We start from the raw sequence: 11,114 nt of genomic DNA on the forward strand, positions 1-11,114 counted from the left end.
CGAAAATCTTTTACCAATAAAGCATGCCTGAACATCAATTGGTTAAAAGTCTTGTACCAACCATTAAAAAGTTAAAAGATCCCGTTTGGGATCCATTAAATTTTTATTTTTATTTTTTAAAATTAAGTTTATTTCATCCCCATGTTTTTACTATAATTTGTATTTTTCTTAAATACAATGATTGAATTCTTAACCAAATTCTAAAATTAAAAACAACCTTTTTTTATACCTTTTTGTTCTCAAAATTTGGCTTGTTTTTTAAACCACCGGTGAAAAGTATACAACAAAGAAAGAAGTATGGAGATGGAAGTAATGTCCATAGACTTATTTTTAAAAAAAAACAAAAACAAAAAACAAAATAGTTATCGAATAGGACATAAATGTTCGAAATTTTCATTTCAAATGTTCTTTTAACTCAAAAAAGTATTTTACCATTAAAATATATTATATGAAATTGAATCACAATATCAGCCCCACGATTCAAAACTAAAATTAATTCTGAAAGATTAAACATGTTTGGTGTTTTAAGGTGAATCAGGCTCAATTGTTAAGCATAGAATCTTACGGTTGGAACAAAATTATATAATACCATGTAATGTTAGGCATTTTGATTGATGGAACAATATCTCAAATTCATTAGAACATATTTGATAATTTGATGACGGAAAATGATAATAACAACAATGCCTAAAAAAATATGAGAAAATATTTTAAATGATAAAACCACTAGAAATATTTTATAATATAAAAATAGAAAACTTTTTCAATGGATTGAGAAAATTTTTTGCTATATATGAAAACAACCCATAAAATATTGTATTTATGAACATTCAATTTAACACTTTTTTTGTATTAATTTTAAAAAAAATATGAATATATTTCAATGACATCAAACCTTGAATTTGGAGATTTGATCCCTACTCTACATATTTGTCAATAAAGAAAAAAATCAATTAAAGTAAACAAAATATACTCTACATATTACTATTCTCCCTCATCGGACAGAAAAATCAATAAAACGACGCCGGTTTTTCCAGAGTGTCATCATGGGCCATCAATATTTGGGCCTCAACGAGCCCATGGAAATGAAAAATATACATGGGGGTGAGAGAGGCTCGAACTCTCGACCTCAGGATTACTCTTAAGCTATGAGACCTACGCGCTACAATTTAATTAATTGTAAAAACTTTCATAATTGCCTATTCTCCGCGCTGAATTTTCAATAATGCCCCAACTCCATGCCCTTATTTTCTCAAAGGCTGACGTTAGTTGAGAATGTAGATTATATTTTTGCATACTTCTGTGATCAAACAGTATAAAGTATGAAATCAACACATTCAGAGGATGTTTGGGATGAATGAATAAGTTGTCATGAGTTGAGATATTAACTTAATTTGGATTTGGGAGAACAATTTTGTATGTCACCGATATTTTATATTCATGTCCACCAATTTAGGTAACATTGCACTTATCCCTCACAGATAAGTATGAATTGGAGTATGAGAGACAAAGAAAATTGTCTAACGTATCTATCACACAGAGGAATTTGGATGAATGTTTATGTAATTTTTTTTTGTATAAGTGAACTTCACCATTTGTTAGCCTATATATATATATATATATATATATATATATATTGTATCATATAACTGAATCAGAGAATGTGATATTTGTTACATATTTTTTTGTGATAATCATGCGACTATTAATAAGGTAAGTATAGTACAATTATATTTTGAGGATATTTCACTCACAATATAAATATAAATCTAAATTTGTTTTTCTAATGAATTCAATATAATTTTGTCCAACTTAACTAGAAATATTTCATGCACAAATTTGTAAAATGATTGCTTAAAGTAAAAAAAAAAAAAAAAATGCATGATCAAAAACTAAACCTTAAACCCTGTTTCCATCACCCCAATGATACATGTAAACTTTTTAGAAAAACAACAAAACAAAGTGTAATCCATATTTATTAAAAATATATATGTAGAGTTATTGAATAAAACAGTTTTCAAATAAAAGAAACCACTGAAAAATAAATTACTTATTTTAAAAAAACTGCACTAGATATTTAGAGATGTCCAACTTTTCCATGGGAACGGGGCCCTGCCCTGAACGGTTCCCCGATTAGGCGGGAAGGAGGGAGGGAGTGGGGGAAAAAATTCCCCGTGAGCTAAACGGGGACGGGGACGAGGAATGCATACCCGTCCCTGGCCCCGTTCCCGTCCCGGCCCCGATTAGCTTTTACATATTTATTTAGTATAGTTATTTAATGTTATTTATTATTATTATTATATAAATATTAACATTTAAATTTAAATTTTGATTATTTATTGGGAAAGATAATGAATATGTTTAAATTGAATGTTTAAATTTAGATTAAATATGTAATAATTTGATTTATATTTATTTCTTTCTACTAAAAAGTTAATTAGCTTTTTTAGACCAAAATTTGAGTAATCTATCTTTGAATTCAAATTGTCATCTAAAACTAACCATAAATAACAATTTAGTGATAAAGTTATTTATTTAATTAAAATTTGCCCACATTAATGATTTAAATTAATTGGTTTTTTACAAAAAAAAAAAAAAACAAAAGATAACGGGAAAAATTCCCCACAGGGAATCCCCGCTCCGATCCTGTGGAGAATTTCACGGGAATGGGGAATGAAATGAGAAACGGGAACGAAGATGAGGAATGACATCCTCGGCTCCTTGAACATTTCTACTGACACATAAACCTAACTCAACACCCCAAACACACCAAGCATGGACATATAAACTCCACAAACATATGAATTAAAATTATTGAAAATGACTTTTGGGCTTAGGCCCATAGGAAAAGTTAAGAAGAGTGGGAAGTTTTGTCCGACATGGATAGATTTAGAATTTCCTAGAGAGTATAAATATCAAGGAATTCTAGTTGAGAATCCAAAGTGTGTTGATGGTGGAAGTATAACTCTTTCACCACACGCGTGTTGCTGTGCTTGTGCAAAAAATAAAAAATAAAAAAATTTATTACTTATCTTTTTAATTTTGTTAATAAAATTATTATTAAATCAGTTTATTATTATCTTATTAGTTGTTCATTTTTTACCGTTAACAGACCGTTTGGATTGTAATCGTTGGGTTTGTGACCATTGGGTTTCTGTCCGTTGGTTTCTATCCGTTAACGGACCATTTGAATTTTGACCGCTCATTTCTGTCCGTTGGTGTCCTCCTCTCATCTGCTATTTAACTCAGATCAGACTTGAGAGAGGGGACACAACAAACTCGATTTCCATCTTCTATTTCCCTATATTCTTCTTATGTTCTGAGCAATCTTCTCATCGGTTCTAATCCATTTTTTGACAAGTGCACGTCTGAGTTTGGAGGCAGCATTCACCTTAGAGAGCAACCGACATAAGCGATTAGCACCGAGGTCGCATCATAATTGCTTTCAGGGAAAACATTTTGTGACATCTGTTCTAGACATCTGTACTAACAATCTGAAAGAAATTATCCAGATGTTGATCAAGAATGGTAAGGTTCTCCCCGATTTGTCCAAACTCGAACCACTAGACGAAGCAAATTATCGTTGCTAGTCTTAAAAGTTATTGATCTTCTTCGAGCAATTGGAGATTGATTACATCCTCATAACAGAAGTGCCTACTGATACTAAGAAGGTGAACACTGTCTCTGATCCAGGATCCTCCAAACAACCTCTTGATGTTTCTGATCAATAAAAACAATCCTCCACGATTGATCCTAATAAGTACGAGAAGGACAACAATACAGTCCGTGGCCATTTGCTACTTAATCATATGACAGATTTGATGTTCGATTTATTTGTGGTCCAAAAGTCAGCAAAGGTAGTTTGGAGTATGTTGGAGTCTCTATATGGATGAGATGATGTTGGTCGCAAAAAGTACATTGTTGGTAAATGACTATAATTCCAGATGAGAGACGAGAAACCAGCAGATACATGAATATGAAAATTAGGTGACCAATGTTCTGGCCGAGGGTATGAAAATGTGTGAGATTATTCAATGTGTTGCTTAAGAAATTTCCCCCATCCTAGAGCGACTAAAGAAATCATTTGAAACACAAAAAGAAGGATCGACACTTTAGGAGTTAATTAGTCACATGCACATAGAAGAAGCCAACGGGCTAAAAGATAAACTAATTTCTGGAAAGCTAAATTCAATTAATGGTAACTTGGTTGAATCTTCTACTGTTACAAAGAAAGGTCTAAAAATCATAAGAAGTAATCTAGAAAGAATAATTCTTCTAAGAAGAATGGACGTCATACAATTGCTAGTGGGAAGATTGAAAAGAAAAATTGATTTGCTTTGTCTGCGAAAAACCTGGACACAAATCCTATCAATGTAGTCAAAAAAAAGGAAGGCTAAATCAGCAACCCACACCATAAGCTAATCTTTCTGAGCTAGATGATGTAATCGTTGCTATTATGTAAACAAACCTAGTGGAAAACAAAATCGACTGAATACTTGACATCGGAGCTTCGAGACATTTCTGTTCAAACCGAGAGTTCTTCCATGACTACGAGGACACTACTGATGGAGAATGTGTGTTCATAGATAACTTGACCACAGCAGAAGTGCTTGGAAAAGGGAAGGTTCTTTTAAAATTAACCTTTGGAAAAATTTTATCCTTAAGTAATGTATTGTATGTACCTTTCTGATGTAGGAACTTGGTATTTGGGATTCTGTTGAATCAAGTTAGGGTTAAAGTTGTCCTAGAAGTTGACAAGGTTGTCCTCACAAAAAATGAAGACTTTGTTGGTAAGGGATATCTTGCTGATAGTCTTTTTGTACTAAATACTGTCCCTATTACAAATATGATGAATGCAAGTGCTTCTAATTCTGCTTATATAGTTGAGTCTCTTAATACGTGGCATGATAGACTAGGTTATGTGAATATTGCATATGTTAAGAAACTTAAAGATTTAAAATTGATTAATGCATCTGAAACACATGGAACTAGTAAATGTCTTGTTTGTATTAAAACAAAGTTTATCAAGAAACCTTTTAAACCTGTTATATCTAGAAGTACAGAATTACTAAAACTGATTCACTCTGATTTACCTGATTTTAAAACACCACAAGTAAAGATGGAAAAAATTATTATAGTTCTTTTGTTGATGATTTTTCTAGATATACTAAAATCTATCTTTTAAAGACAAAAGATGAAGCTAATAGTATGTTTTTGAAATATAAAGCAGAAGTAGAGAATCAATTAGATAAGAAGATTAAAAGGTTAAGATCAGATAGAGGTGATGAATACATTGATAATATGCTTAAAGAATTTTGTGAATCAAATAGCGTTATTCATGAATTAGTGCATCTTATTCACCATAATAAAATGGTATAGGAAAACATAATAATAGAACTCTTAAGGAAATGATGAGTGCTATGTTGTTAAGTTTTGGATTGTCTGATAATATATGGGGGAAAGTTGTGCTTTCTACCTATTTTATTCTTAACAGAGTACTACAAAAAGAACTGAATAAGACATCTTATGAACTCTGGAAAGGATATGCACCTAATCTTTCTTATCTAAGGGTGTGGGGATGTTTGACTAAGGTACCATATCCTGCATTCAAGAAACTTATGGTAGGATCTAAAACTTTTGAGTGTGTGTTTATTGGTTATGCACAAGATAGTACTACATACAGATATATGTGCTTGAATGATAGACCTGTATGTGAATATAGGGATGCAGAATTTTTTGAGCATGTTTTTCTATTAAAAAAATGAAACACTGAATCTGTTAGAACAACTAATTGTGAGAATGATTCTGTTTCCATGCCTTCTTTGTTTAATAGTATGCATGATATATCTTAGTAGTATGTCTGACATTGTAGATGTTAGCACTATGGAGAGAATGCATGATATAGAACCAAGAAGAAGTAAGAGACAGAGAACTGAGAAAAATTTTAGTCCTGATTTTTTTAACTACTTTTTTAGTTGAGAGGCCAAAGAATATTGATTATCAGTTTGCATATATTGAAGGAACCTAGGAAGGCCCTGAGCGAAAACGTGGATTAATCCCAAAATTATTTTCATAGAAAAGAAATTTTATAGAACAAAAATATGCATCCAAATTAAAATTTACAACATGCTAAAAAAATTGAGAAAAGGAAAATTAGGGTTTCTAGAAAACCTTACCTTTGAAGAATTTTTCTTCACGAATTTCCTTTTCCAAATTATCACGAACCATTATAAACGATGCAAAATGGTCATCACTAATTGGAGCCTCCTACTCACTATATGAGTTTTAGAGAGAATTAGGCAAGGGGAGTTATTTCCCTCCCTTTAAATTAAAATTAAATTAATTTTGATATATATATATATATATAACTCATAACCTATAATTTAATATTGTATCAAATACATTATAATCTATAAGTTTAGCCCAACTTTTAAAAATGTTCAAAACATTCTTAAATTTTTTTGGTTTTGTTTCTATTAGATTTCTAAAGTTTCAAATTCATATTCAACAATAAATCTTTAACATATCAAAAAAAAAGATACTAATTAAATGTTAGGGTAGATAAGACAAATAACAAATTTTAAGTGGTTTTAATTTAGTAATAAAAGATAATTTCAAATCTAAATTGGGAGAGCAAAATAAGGAAGTATTTCATTTATTGTGTAATATTGAATTAGTTAGATTATAATTTGGTTAATTTGGTAACTAAAACTTCAACAATTACACAGTATTTATACCTGCATACTTAGTTGCTTCAACATAATTACATTGTATTTATAACTCAATCCTTAGTTGATCTATGAAGCTCATAGAGGAAAAATCAGGAATTCGATAAATGACCACCTCGTGATCTACACATGATTCACAAAAAATCTTATAAATTTCAGATTATGCCAAATATCTGAAACTTAACTATATTATTCAATTTCTCTAAATTTTATAATAGGATAAAAGTTAATTTTGTATATGATAGGTGGACATTTCTTTGGGCCGACAAGAGGAACATAAGATTTTAACTTTTCATTCGGAACAATAGCAACATAAGAACAATAGCGACAATATTACACAATAAATGGCAAAACGAATTAAAAATGAAATAATTATAAATTTGTAAAAGTTCAAAATCCCAGTCATGTAAATGAGATGTTACTATCTTATGAAAAAAGATTCTTAAATACACTATAATTAATTAAAACCACCTAAAATTATATATTAACATACCTCTAATGGGTTAGAACATGTGTCAATAAATTTTCAAATTTGGAACTCTAATAGTTGATTCATAAGTTTCACATCAATCACTTCCAACCTTGAAGGAATAACCAAACACTCTCCATGACCCGATGATAATCCCAAAACAGAACCAAACCCTCTCCATTACCCCAACCACAATCACAAAATATATTCAAAAGCTTTCCACATTTCGATCATCAAGCTACTCCATCAATATTTAGAAATTTCAGAAGAAAAATCCACAATCCTAGAGTGAGAACGTTGAGTAGTGATGCTTTGATCATTCTTCTAAAGAAAAGTTACATTGTACAATTACCTTCCAAACATTGAAACAAATGCATTAGGGATTAGAAGATAAATCAAAGTTCCTAAGGTATACAAAGTGGTGCTCCAATCATTCTTTTGAGCCTGATTTCGTTAATAAAGACAAGGAATTATGGACTAAACCCTTTCATGATTAAAACAAAATTAAACTAAAGATAATGATCATTTCAAATTCTAAAATAAGTAAAATTGGGGGAAAATGAGATGTATCCTTATATTTCATGTTTAAAAATAAAATTATAATAAAGAAAATGATTTAAAAAAATTAAATTTTGTATAAATTAGTTAGGATTAACAAAAAATTGAATAAAAATAGAGGAATTTTTATATATAGAAAAGTGGACCAAAGTATTTAAATTTATAAAAAAAAAAAGAAATTAAGAAACAATTACAGCTCAAACCAAACCCAAAAAGGAGGTAAAATACCGAAAAAGCCCAGCCCAAATGCAAAAACGATGGGAGAAAAGATAGCGACCCGACTCGGAACCTGACTCAACCATGATTAATTGACGCGATTTTCTTCAAGGATTTTTCCCTCCAATGAACGACACTTCATCTCCTCCAATTCTTTCCATTTCATTGTTCTCTCAAAATCAATTTATTCTTCTTATTCTTCTTTCATCGATGTTGCTTCACCTTCTTTTTTTTTCTATTTACGTTCTTTTCCGTCTGCTTCTTCATTTCCATCCTCATCCGCTGCTTCTTGGTCATCATCTTCTTCTTCTTAATCCTTCTTTTGCTACTGCTTCTTGCCACATCTTTCTTCTACCACTACATCAGTAATTACTCAACTTCAAAAGGTATACCTCTTTTCTTTTCTTCTTATCAATTTATGAGTCATTATAGTTATTAAGCCAATTCTAGTTTCTTGTTGAGTGGTAATATTTATTAACCCTAAATTTCGTGTACAGATGGTAAGTAACATCAAAAGAAAGACAGTCAAAGAAGAAGAATCATTAAAAAAACAAAAGAAAATAAAAACTCAAAAGGGAGTGTTGGGTTTTATGTCCTAAAACTCATGGCTTGTAAACAATAAACTTATTATGTTATTAATAAAGATGTTATTGAGGTTTTATTCAATAAAGTTATTATTGAATGTATGAATTGCTCATTTCGTTTTAGAAAGAACCTAAATCCAATAAACTAAGATCCATGGCTATTACATGAATACTTGAACTTTATGTAGTGACATAAAAGTGGATCAAGTTTGAGTAAATAGTCTAAACAATCTATAGTATATGGATAAAGATGGGTACTTTATTATAAGGACACTATCGGATGCAACCCACTTTATATTGAAAGAACTCTTATCAAAGAGCACTTCTGAGCAAAAGCACGATCATTCCAAACTCATTGTGATAGAAATACCACATTCACAATCAAACATACAAGTTATGCATTAAACAACAAATTACAGCATGCTTTGAACTTTAAACAACAAAGAGAACAAGATACATACCAGTTGAAGAACTCTTCTTCGTAGAAATCTCGCTCTTATCAAGGAAGAAAATCTCGCTGTCATTGAGATCGTCCAAGCTATCGTCCACCAAATCTCGCTGTCATCTACCCACGAATGAACTCCCCATAAACAAGGCAACAAGGAAGATACCACCACTTGGAACCCTCAATATTCTCAGAGTGAGAACCTAAGAGGCGTGGACTTTGTTGGATTTGGTAGAGGGAAAGAGGAAGGAAGGATTGTTTACCACGACCAAGCAAGTGGGAGATAAAGGGAGTCTATTGTATAGACAAATGCTTGATCGTTTAGGTAAAGGTACACAATCGTGTAGTTAATTGGGGTTGATCGTATAGACGATCGTTTAGGTAATTATATGTGATCGTTGAGGAAATGCACGCATGTACACTATCATTTAGTAAACTTTGAGCTGTCTTGTATGTTCTCGGTTTGCTAGGCGATGGGTAGTGTACTCAATGTTGGGGTTGATGCCCTAAAGTCTCGTGTTCTATAGTTTGTAAACAGTTTGTACGAATGCTTGTGTTGTATAATATATGATATTTACTTCACGTCTTATTTTTTGCTTAATTGCATGTTTTATTTGCTTTACCACAAACCAATAAACTTAAAATCCCTAGTTATCTATATGTAACTTAAGCATGTATGTGGTAACATACAAGTGGATCATGTCTTGAGTGATAACCAAAATGGTCTGTAGTATATGGATAAAGGAGGGAAACCTTATCCTGGTAAAGCTACGGATGCAGCCCGCTTTGTGGAATGGTCACAAGTGTTGTGACTTCTCACAGATGGTCTGATCCTGATCATTCGTATTGGGAACATGCAAGCGGGGGAATCCTATACAAAGAGTTTATATAAAATTTGACCACGAAGTGTTAACGTCTCGTTATATAACACCGTTCATGACAAAGACTTCACTTCATTAGGATGACCATAGGTAATATGACCTCAATCTTGAGTGAGTTGGGAACTCTTGCCATTGAGGACGGTCCTTTGATATGTATGGGTGCGAGTGGCCAGGTCGCCGATTCAAACCTACCATTTTGGGGATTCGTCTGATTTGGGAGTTGGGAACTCAGCTACACAAGATGAAATTCACTCCTTCCCGAAGCAGGGGTAAGTAGATAGATAGCTTCCTTAAGGGCTGATTCCAGGGCTTAAACGATGTAGCGCCACATACCTTCTCTTAGCCTGAGAGGTGTTCACACATAGTTGGACTATGTTATATTGTTCATTAGAGGAATCAGTGGTACTTAAGGAGTGAGATGTAACTACAGAGGTAAAATGGTAATTTGACCTAACTGTACTTGCGAGCATCTGTGAAGGGTCATCGTACTCATAATTGGTTATATCCGATGGACATCGAAATATATCTATTGTAAGAAGAGTTCAACTATTGGTCTTTAGTGGAATGTCTAACAGTTAACGAATGGTGGATCTCGTGGCTAAAGAGTTTAGTCAGCTATTTACATACCGTTGGAGCTTCGAGCCACAGATTCATTAGGTTCCCTGGGTAACTTGGATAAAGTCGAGAATCAGTATTTGGGTTAATTTGAAATGTTCAAATTGACAAGAGGAAGTTCGATTATATATGATATAATTGAACTAGTTAATTATATATGATATAATTAACTAAATGTATGAGATACATTATTTTGGAGAAAATTAGATATAAATATGATTTATATCAAGTAGAGGAAAAATTACTATAGTAGATATGTGATATCAAACTATAGGGTAAGAATATAATATGATTATATTTATTAATTATTGAATTGGTTAATTATATGATAATTGGCCAAAATTTCTCTCTGACGTGTGTTAGTGGGAGCAGCCGCTTCGATTATGGTAACCGAAGGATAAAATGATAATTAGTTTCATTTTGCAAAGGTTTGGAAAAATTTGGCATCGGTGTGGAAACGTAAACGATCACATAAGTCGAAAGCCTATACGATAGTCGCTTAGCACCTAAACGATCGCACACCTCACGCCTAAATGATCGCACGCTAGTTCCTAGACGATCGCTTAGCTTTCCTAAACGATTGCATAGTGTGCCATGTTTTCTAAACGATCGTTCACC

The sequence above is a fragment of the Benincasa hispida genome, chromosome 2 (assembly GCF_009727055.1).
Source record: "Benincasa hispida cultivar B227 chromosome 2, ASM972705v1, whole genome shotgun sequence".
Taxonomy (NCBI): domain Eukaryota; kingdom Viridiplantae; phylum Streptophyta; class Magnoliopsida; order Cucurbitales; family Cucurbitaceae; genus Benincasa; species Benincasa hispida.